The following is an 11923-nucleotide window of genomic DNA, read 5'->3' as shown; positions in this document are numbered from 1 at the left end:
TTCTCTAAGTAAATTCCTCCGTTGTCGGAGAACCCATGTCGCACGGTATTAAAAGCCCTAATTTTTAATACTACTTATTTAAAAATCAAAAAAAATATGACTTAAAATACTAAAACAAACAGGGTATATATATTCCTTCAATAAGTATTATTGTCTTAAAAATACACAGAAATGTAAAAACCGTAGTTAAATACTAATTACAACTATTAGTGCAATATAATTAAAATCAAGGCTATAAATAAGGCGTAGGTGTAACAAAAAATTTGTTCCGGTGTGACATTTGTTCCGCCGGAACTTATTTCATAGGAAATATGTTCCATCGGAATTTATATAACAGAAAATTTATACCCGGAATATATATTATAAGGAAATATGTTCCAGCACTGTAAATTGTGTTCATGAACTAATTTTTTACTAAATGTGAAATAAGTTCCGGGTGTTATAGATTAACAAGATGCATTAACTTTATATCAAGCAAAACATTCTATAGTTGTACCTGACAAATTTAATACTCATCAGTGAAGTCTTTAAACAACACGAGAACATTCAAAATAAGGTAAGTCTTTAAGATATTCAAATTAAATCAGCATATATATTGTACGTAGATAATACGATTAAAAACCAAATGCACAACTAAGATTAACAACTGTGATAAATATTTAAAACACAGTATTTCATTTTTCTACAAACTCTGATATGAAGTAACATATAAGTTTAATTGCAATATTCAAAAATAAATGATTTATCAATAAAAAAATTTCTGAATGATTTTTCTTATTCTTCTCTTTTCTGCCTCATTAGTGTCATTTTGGTATTTTTTTTTATCGAGAATGTAATTAAACATTTTGCTATACTCTACAGGATTTATATTGGATGTTTACACTTTTTCTTTATTACATTTTCAATATAATACATGTTTTTATAATATACTTGAATGATAACTTTAAACTCACTGACAACGATAGTCAGTATGAAAGATAACTTGTATAACCAGTGGAACACCTTTCACAGACAAGGCACTTATTTCACCAGGTAAGGAACAAATCTCACAAACCCGGAACTTATTTCACTAGGTAAGGAACAAATTTCACAAACCCAGAACTTATTTCACCAGGTAAATTGTGGAACCTATTTTATAGAGATGGAACAATTTATATAGAAATTAAAAACCAATTGTTCAGAGAACAATTTAAGGTCTTTCCACAGCAATTTTAAAATTTATTGAAAAGAAGCTAGTTCGTGTTTACTCAAAGTTAAAATTGGCGTCTTATCATCAGTTTCTTCATACTGATGCGATAAATAAGTGGTTTCTATATACTTCTGAGTGAAATAAGGGAGATAATTAGCTACTTCCGGTCTCATATAATAGTTTCTTTCACACTGATTCCAAAAATATATAGTTTCTATATACTATTGTAAACCAGGAGATAATTGGCCACTTCCGGTTTATCGAAAGTCATTTCTAGTCTTCAGTGATAAGTTAATGTATTAAAATTACAAAATATATGGATTCCGAGTACTTTTCCATGAAGAAAGTGCAAAAATAGCTACTTCCGGTTTTCTCAAGGTCACTTCCGGTTGTCATTTTTCAAGGTCATATGTCATCCAACCTTCTATAAAAGGTCATATGGCTTTATAATGAACCAAGTTGAAGTAATAATCAATTAACATTATAATTGGACATTTCAGGGGCACTTACTCCTATAAGATGCCATTAGATTGTTTCAGACCAAATGTAACATATCTTTATTACAATAAAGCAAACATTTTGCACTTGTTGTTTCATACATATCTTTAAAGGTGTTTGAGAAAATGCAAAAACAAGGAAAAGTCAAAATTGAGAACTTGACCTTGACTTTTGACCTTGACCTCATTTTCTAAGTTAGGACCTAGGGACCTCAAATAAAAAGATTCCAGGGTTATACGGTTAACGGTTTATGAGTTAAAAAAACATACCGACAAATTTATTTGGGAAAGGTAGATAACTCCTTTAAAATTTCATCGAATCGCTTCGATCTAAATTAGCCAAAAATTTCTGAGGATGTAACAAACAATTTAGAAAAAGAATTTTGTCGATATCTTTATTTGTTACGAAGGAGATGCACACACTTGATAAACAGTAAATAGGGAGATAACTCTTACAAAGAAAATTGTTCGGCTTAGAATGGGTGAAAATAAAAAGCGCATAAACTGGAAGATACTATATAAGAAATATCAAAGCGACATATTGCGAAACAAAAATTTTACTCGATAACAAAATTTGGCGGAAGAAAAAAATAATAATCAGAACAGAAAAGTGGAAAGTCCTAATTATCTGTGAAAAAAGTTCTCCCAGAATATATTTCCTGTGATATTTATTTCACTGGAACTTTTTTTCACAGGAACAAATTTTAGCTCACATAGGTACTTTAAGGAATTGAGTCACGGATCCGCGATGTCGCGGGTGTGTTCTAGTATATATGATAAACACAAGACATAAAACATATAAGCAGAAAGCATTTTTCATCTTATCTACTGGACAATTCTTAACAAAGATTGGTTCCACGATTGGTACGTAACTCAACGGTTAGTGCTGTTTTGGGGGTATCATTTAATGCATGAGATTATTTTATTTAAAAATGAAATTTAATAAATTGAAATGCATATGAGCAAAAAACTAGCATAATTTCATAATTGAAAACGATTTCAACGTTTCTAGAACACTTTTTTTTATGATTCTTAATGAGATTATTAAGTAGTGCACAAGTGCAAGAATCAAACAGACCTTAAACGAACTGAGTTGACACGGCCTTTAGATTCAAAATATAGATTTGCGTTATTAAATATCAGTATCAGTTCTTTGCATTCTTTAATAGAATTTAATATTGTCACTTTTTTAGTAGTTAAAATTCATTATCTATACCATTCTTATATTTTTCTGCATTTTCGCAAAAATCGTCATACACACGTATGAGAAATTTTACCAAAGGTAAAAGTACGAAGAAAGGGTCAAATAAAAGATACGCTAATAAAATATTCAAAGAACCCGAGTGTCAGTACAATTTAATATAATTATATGACAATTGTTCTATTTTTTTTTTAAATTCAATGATTCAAGACTTTTGTGTTTTTTTTTATCGGCAACAGAATAGTGAATATTTATTTTTCAATATTTGTTTCAGTTAACGTTTTTAGAATGCATTTCTAGAAAAAAAATCTTCAGTTGTTGATAAAAAAAAAAGATGAGAAGAGTGTCCTTTTCTCACTCAATATGAAATATCAGCTCTCTCGTCCTCTCAAGAAAAAATAATCTGCTGTAATGATCGAAATGGATTACTTAAATAATAATAGCTAATTTCAAAATCATGCAAGAACTAATAATGAAATCAACACAATTTTGACATGTTAAAGAATATTACCAACATCGTGTAACACATGTTTTTGAAAGTATTTCATAGATATTATTTTACTTATTCCAAATTCTGTTTATACATAAGAAAACATTCTTTTTTTTCCTTAAATAAACAAAAAGGAACAAAACCTATTAGAATCAGAAACGCAAATCTATAGTTTGAATCTAAAGGCCGTGTCAACTCAGTTTGTTTAAGGTCCGTTTGATTCATGTATTTGTGCACTACTAAATAATCTAATTAAGAATCATAAACAAAGTGTTCTTGAAAAGTTGAAATCGTTTTCAATTATGAAATTATGCTAGTTTTTTGCTCATATTCATTTCAAATTTTTAAATTTCATTTTTAATAACTTAAATAAAATAATCTCATGCATTTAATGATACCCCCAAAACAGCACTAACCGTTGAGTTACGTACCAACCGTACTTGATAAGTAGCAAATCGGGAAACCTCTAATAAAAATTGGATGTACTGACTTTTTGCCAGCATATACTTGTTTTTATTACGTCAATTATCACTTTATGTCCGTTTTGTCCCGGCTGAAAATGTTATTTGTTCATAAAAATGTATTTAGATTTATCCAACAAAGCAAATACTAAAAAATGTTTGAAGCTCATTATTTGTATGTTTTTCGCATTCAATTTTTTATCGCATTAAATAGATGAATCTACTTGGAATCCAATTAATTAATCGATATATCCATTAATAATAATGGCGATGCCTACGATAACGATAGCTTTTTAATTTTATTATTTATTTTTTTAAATTCAAATGCACGTAGATCTAGTTTGGCCGTTTAATGGTATCAAGCAAGAAGAAAATGAAGACGTTATTCGGATTTTCTATGTCTTTGTGTTATATGACTACAAGTATGTGGCACGTACAAAAGAAATTGTCCGAAAATAAATTGATAGAAATAGATCTAATATGCCAACCAGCGACATCCAGTGAACATGGGATTAGTGTCCCGTCTAAAGTTCAATGCGCCAGTCTATGTTTCATGGCTAACCGAAGCCCTTGTTATGCAATTATCTGGAATATCCCCAAGAGAACTTGCAGGATAGTTGAATCTACTGAGCCAATAACAATCAGTGCTGGCGCGGTAATGACAGATTTGAACATTTATATTATTTGGAAAGAAGGTAAGTTTATACAGACATATTATTTTTGTAGCTATACTGTGTAAAATAAAATTGTTGTTATCCCTTTACACATCAAGTCTTGTATGATGATCGTCAAAGTGTTAACCATAGTGTTGACAGTGTTGACGCCTTCACATCTTGACACATGAAAAACCAGGAAACGAAAACAAGATAAGGCAGACAGTAAACAATTATGACAACCGCTGAATTACTGGATTTTGACTTGGACAGGCACATAAAGAATATTACGGAATTGAAAATGTTTGTGAACACTTCACACTACCCTTAATTTCGGACAAGTGTATGACAGTAAAAATGTATAACATAAGAAAAACTGTAAAAATCTTTTGGAAAAGGCTGAACTCAACAGATCGGCACGAAACACACAAGAAACTAATGAGAAGAAAAATAAATAACACCAAATAACACAAGGTTCTGACCTAAGAGTACTTGCAGTTACAATCAGCTAGTTCCAAGTCAATTTCAACTAATAAATAATAAATATGTTCCCAAACTATAAAATCTAACTGTTCACATTTCAACATATTTAGTGTAAATGCGTTATAAACAGCTCACCAGAGACCAAAAGACGAGGAAGTAAACAAATATAAGAAACTGTTCAGCCTCAACTATGAGCAAAACACCTACCGTATATATTGTTATAAATGACCTGGAATGACAAAAATGAAACAAAATTTTATGAATTGCATACGTCCGAAGCGCTTTTCTATATTTACCTTCATCAGGATCGCTCAAAGCGGAATATTTGAAAGCAAAGGATGTATAAGAACCTAAACAGTTAAAGAACTTCATGAACAACCTTGAAATAATTATAGTCAAATCCAACAAAGGTCAACATTGCCCAAGGAAGTTGAAATCCCAGTTTCTTTATAAGTTTAAGATTTATAAACGGACAATTTAAGAAAGGCTTGTTATAAATCATGTCAGCACCGTATTACTGACGACTGAGCCAATAATATCCTAGGAGACTAATGATCCATCAGCAACAGTATCGAACCAGTGCTGTAAAAAAAGAAAACAACACTTCATAAACTTCATGTGTCCAAAGAGCTTTTCTGGATTAACTTTCATCGTGAATGCTCAAAATGTGAACCAATTCAAAAGAAAAAAACAACGTCTCAGTTTATAGTAAAAAAAAATATGGCAGCTAACAGTTATATTATTCTATGTTATTCTGTTAAAGTGGAAATATTCAATTTTTAAAAGGTTGCACAAGTATTGGATATTACTTCGATTCCCTTACAAACTCTTGCATTAAATTGTTTTCCACCATTGGAAAAACATGGCAGGACGCAAGAACGCATTGTAGACAAAATGGCGGAGACTTGATTACTATAACAACAGCACAAAAGTGGAATTTTGTTACCTCTTTCCTAAGTTGTAAGTATCAAATAAAATCTAAAATCCACCATTAATCAAAGAATCAATATGAAGGAAAAGCATAACAAACAAATAATCTATGTGGAAAATAGCAGCCACAGTTCACTTCGAATGACGATTTCTGACGTGATAGCAGGATGCCGACGTATTTGATTTAATTGACAAGTCTGTGCACCATTAGTAACAATGGATGGTCAAGTTCCTCAAGGTTAAATACTAAAGAGAACGAGGGCAATGATCCCCAAATACGTCGGCTCATATTCGCATCACCCCTTGGTTGTCAGGGGAGTGACGATTAACAATTTTTAGGTCATAAAATAGTTAAGATCGAACTGGTACCAATTCAGAACCGGCCACTCATGGTAAACATGAGATGGTCTCAACAGAACCTAAAGCCTAAAATGATCCGACGTACAATACAGGAAAGGATCATAACCCCTTAAACTTGCCAGATCCCGCCAAACATTTTTGACTGTGACTAATCATTTTTTTCAATATATATGATTCAGCAAGCAATTCCATCGGCTTAGTTTGTCCTCTATCTAGTCCAATAACATTATGAATCCGGCTTTTCTCTGGTCAACCTGAAAATTAATAAAACAGCAGCAGACAAAAGAAATTGTTGATAGATTGCAAGAGGAGGTGGGAGGGTTTTAGAAACGTTCACTTATCTACAAGAGTGGCTAGTTCACTGTAAGGCTGAAGAGTCACGTGATATTAATTAGCGGGAAACAAGATACGATCCGAATGAAGAAATAGTTCTTTTACGGAAAAATAAAGAAATTAATCAAATCTTTTTCATTCAATTGGTTTAGCTTATAAATGAGATAAACCGTATTAATTAAAGAATCACGTTTAAGGCAAAGGATAACAAACAAATAATTTATGTGGAAAATAGCGGCCACAGTTCACTTCGAATGACGAGATCTGACATGATAGCAGAATGTCGACGTAATTGATTTAATTGACAAGTATGTGCACCATTGATGACAATGGATGGTCAATTTCTTCAAGGTTAAATACTAAAGAGAACGAGGGCCATGATCCCAAAATACTTCGGCTCATATTCGCATCACCCCCTGGTTGTCAGGGGAGTGAAGATTAACAATTTCTAGATCATAAAACAGTTAAGCTAGAACTGGTACCAATTAAGGCCATGGTAGACATGAGATGGTCTCAACAGAACGTTCTGCGGTAACGCAGGAAAGTAAAAACCTAATATGATCCGACGTACAATACATGTATATCGCAAAGGAGTAAGTTCGGAAAGGGCCATATTTTGCCCCGATTATTAAGTTCAATGTTTCAAGATAAAAAATGTTTTTAGTTGATGAAAAGACATGTGAGAAGGTTTAATAGAACTACTCTAGTGTCACATCTTAGTGTGTGGAAAACAACTGCCACTGATGCTACTGGTTTTAATTCAACTGTGTTCAGTGATTTATTTTCATGGTGCAAATTCATTTCAATTTTTTCAGTTGAACAATATGGACTCGTAGGAATCTCTTCCTATATTTCTAATAACAACCATGCATTTTTTTTTAAATTTCAGGCAAATCAAACATATGGATTGGATTAAAGGCAGAACAATGGGTAAATGGGGAACCATTCATAAATGTTTTTGGTTTACAAACTCAGTTTAACTATTATGACAGCCTGTACACTAGTGACAATGAACAAGATTGTACAGTGGTGTATTTGCAAAGTGCTTATGTTTTTCAAGATGAAAGTTGCAACATTCGAGTTAGGAGTAATTACCTGTGTGAAATAACGATGTCATAAGTATGTTATGCATACCACATCGCCGTATTATATATTCTATCGTATATTTTCAGATTTTAGTTTTTGAATTTAAAGAAATAGTGAATGAATGAACTATTTACCACATATCGAACATGTCACCGATTGAAGTTTTCATGATTGAGCTGTTAATTGGTGGATTAGTTATGTTAAGCAGTAGGATAATACCGTGTTGATGTGATATGAAAAAAGCCATGCCTTGTACTAGTCGACATACTAAATCTGATTTAAATGTGAACTTGATAGATCCAAAAGTTATCAATCCGCAGGAACCTTTTACTTTATTCTACCATTTAGTCCAATAGTCTTTGCTCTTATTCCTTACTGTCGTAATGCCTATAGAAATATAGTATGTTTAATAATGTGGTAGCAGACGGGGGTATTCGTGTCATCCAGAGATATTTACATGGTTTTACTTATTTTTATGAGTACAGTTTGTAACAGTTTGGAATACAATGCTATCGACACTTAAAATATAGGAATGAAAAAACCCATTACAATCAATAGAAAATAATGGTCTATGTATATGTTTTCAATTAAAAGTATGGAAACATCATTTTATTTTAATCAAACATTTTAATAAAATAGTATTATTTACAGATGTACGCATTGTTTTTTAATACCTTGTTACACATTTGTAATTTTAAAAAACCTCATCAATCAAACAAGGATTATGATTTTGTGTGCCAGACTCGGGTTTCGTCAACACAAGAATCCTCAGTGACGCTCGAATCAAAAGAGTTCAAAGGCCAAATAAAGTACGAAGTTGAAGAGCATTGAGGACCTGAAATTGCGAAAAAAATTGACAAAATACAGCTAAGGTAGTCTATTCCTTCGGTAGAAAATAATTGTAGTCTACATTGTGCTCCGCTTTAACAAAGTTTAACGAAATAAATTAGACGGAAGAATGCTAAATATTATAATGTATGAATAAAGTACCATATAGCTAAAGATGATACTTTTTCTGAAAATTTAAATGCTAAAAATTTAGAAATTTTGAAATTCGTTAATTCATATTTTTTCTTTCACTGAATTTTTTTATGGGCTTTAAAAGTTTAATATATTCGCATAATTTAGTATTGTTTGCATCTTGTATACGTATTTATACTTAATTTATTGTATAGAGCTTCGATATATTAGTTAATTTTATATTAGAGACAAATTTTCACCAGAGAGGCGAAAGATACCAGAGGGACATTCAAACTCATAAGTCGAAAATAAACTGACAACGCCATGACTAAAAAAGAAAAAGACCAACAGACAAACTATAGTACACAAAACACAACATAGAAAATTAAAGACTGAGCAACACGAACCCCGGCAAAAACTAGGGGTGATCTCAGGTGCTCATGAAGGGTAAGCAGATCCTGCTCCACATGTGGCACCCGTCGTGTTGTTCATGTTAGTACAAACCCGGTAATAAGTCTAATTCGGTAGGTCACATTCGTGAAAAGGGGACGGGATTGTAGTTACGACAAAACACTCAATTATAGTAGGTGCAAATACATGTTGATCTTTGTTTGCATAAGCATAAATTCCGACGTAAAAATCCACAGAAAGATAAAAGATTGGTCTTTTTTAAAGCCTGTATTTGCATCTCTAACCCCGGCAACAGTTTTTTGGAAAAAATATTAAAAATGGGCAATAATCGCATCAAAAAGAGAAAATCGGGTACACCCTTTTATGTTCAGGCGTGTTTCAGTTCACTGTTTTGTCTAGAAAACGTATAAAAAAAAATATTTGATCCATCATCTCGCTTCAGATTCCATTATTAATATTTGTTAAGGCTGCATTTTGATATATTAACATTTAAAAATTCAAAATACCAAGTCAAGTGAAATGCCTTTCTAACGATTCATAACAACAGAAAAGTTTGTTTGAATCATACATTTTTACTATAAATACTTGACGACAAACTTTACCTGTGGATCTTTTGTAAACATAACTTCGAAAAAACAAAATTTCTTATATGTGGTTTCTATGGTAATTTGTCTGCAACCTCTGAAAAGTTTTTGCCTGCCCTTCCATGAAATATTTAGTTAGAATGTTTTTAGTATTTTTTTTAACTTTCGAAAATTCCCCCTGACAACCGATAAGACAAAAGTTTTAAGTTTACAAAATGCATTCAAGTACATTAAAAGATACTTGTCTTATAAAGTACAAATGTCATGTAAGGATCATAAATATATCTGTTTTCAAGAGCTTAATTGACAGCGCGTTATCCCTACAATGGCTGCCTTTTTCACCATTTAAATGAATTGGTTGCGTAATATGGAGATAGTTTTGACGAAGTAGAACCCTGACTGTGACATAATATACTAGTGGACAATTCCTTTATTTTCACATACTCCTTTATGCAGTTTAATTGTTCATATTCAATTATTTCATACTATTGATTTTGTTTGCTTTTACATTTTAAATATATCTTTATATATTTATTTCTGATCCATGTGTATTTTATGTTTGTTCATTAAACGAATATGACCTTTCTAAGTCGGAACAAACTGTGTCCATTTCTTGTGTGTATTTCGCAATGAATTATCTTTAAACTAACAATAAATGACTCAATACCGGCGAAACTATATATACCTGGTGAAGAAAGGAGGAAAACTTTTAAAATATGCATCCTGCAAACAAAAATGTCTACAGGCTTTTTAAAAATCTGTATATAAAAGGACGCACAACGTCAGAATATGCTACGTCAGTAATTTTCATTTACGAGGTTTAGCTAAGACAAATAACACGCTAAACTGAACTACGTCCCCTGTGATAACTTAATTTAATTAAAGTAACTAAATTTCTATTTGGCCGAAAAATAATTACGAAGAGGCAAACATGAATTCAACTACTTTGGATTGTTTGTGATCAATTTCTTTTTTAAAATTTTGTATCGATCTTTTAGGTGTTTATAGTACTGCAACCAGAGTACATTTTTAAAAAACTTTAATGTACCGGAAGAACACACACCTATATTGCATATCAATGGAAAGAAAAGAATGTGTACGATAAGAAATTTTTTTTATGAAATTGAGGTCAAAGATCAAACCTAAAATATTTCATGAACTCAACCATGAGGAAAAAAGAAGAATTTTTCTGAGATATATTCAGCAGAATGCTACAAAAATGATTTAATCACAAGCATTTACTGGAAAGGATGTCTAAACGACAAGTTCTACTATTTGTAAAAACAGCTTCCATTACAAAATTTTGTTAATGATGAATCTTCTGAATTTTTCCCATTTATGACAAAGAAAATGAGTTGTAGCTTTGACCTTTTCACGTACATTAACTTTAGCATTGCTTATTAACTCATAAGTCGAAAATAAGCTGATAATGCAATGGCAAAAAACGCAAAACCACGAAAAGACAAACAGAGCATAAAACAGAACATTAAAAAACTAACGACATAAACCCGGGGATGATCACTGATGATCCGGTTCTACCCGTCGTGTTACTCCTATAAAATACACTTATAGGCTATATCAAGTGAAAAGGCATCAAACAATAGCGGATTGGTAACCGACTCTTATTAAGCCCTAATACATCAGCAATTTTGTAAACCATCGGTCATGTAAATTTTCTCATTTAAAAAAAAATTAATCCTTGAACCTATGAGGAGTTAATTAACCTACAATGAAATTTTGAAATTGAAACGTTTTTCATGACAAAGTATATATAGACAAGACTGTTACTAGTATATACATCATAAACATTGAATAATAAAAAGGAACAAAGAACAACACTTAAAACTAAAGCAAGAGCAACACAAACCCCTTTAAACATAACTAGGGGTGATCTTTGGTGCTTTGGAAGTAGACTAGAGTCATTTAGAATCTACATAGTTTAGAAATATTCAAGCTAGTTTACTCAATACGTAACTTTATGTCATGTAGGGCCTTTTATAGCTGACTATACGAAAAGAATATTGGTCATAGTTGAGGTCCGTACGCTGACATACAATTGCTTTAAACCGCTTCAGTTAAGTAATTGTTTCCATGGTAATCATATCATAACACTTTGGATTTCAATATCTGATTCTTTTTTTATGTCCTCTTTTTCCTCGAATGTGACCGAATTAGATTTATCACCGGGTTTGTACTTGAATGAGCAACACGACGGGTCCCACATGTGGAGCAGGATCTGCTTACCCGTCCGGTTGTACCTGAGATCAAAGCTAGTTTTTGGTGGG

Source organism: Mytilus californianus, unplaced genomic scaffold, assembly GCF_021869535.1.
Source record: "Mytilus californianus isolate M0D057914Y unplaced genomic scaffold, xbMytCali1.0.p SCAF_5, whole genome shotgun sequence".
Lineage (NCBI taxonomy): Eukaryota > Metazoa > Mollusca > Bivalvia > Mytilida > Mytilidae > Mytilus > Mytilus californianus.
This window is presented reverse-complemented; position numbering follows the sequence as displayed.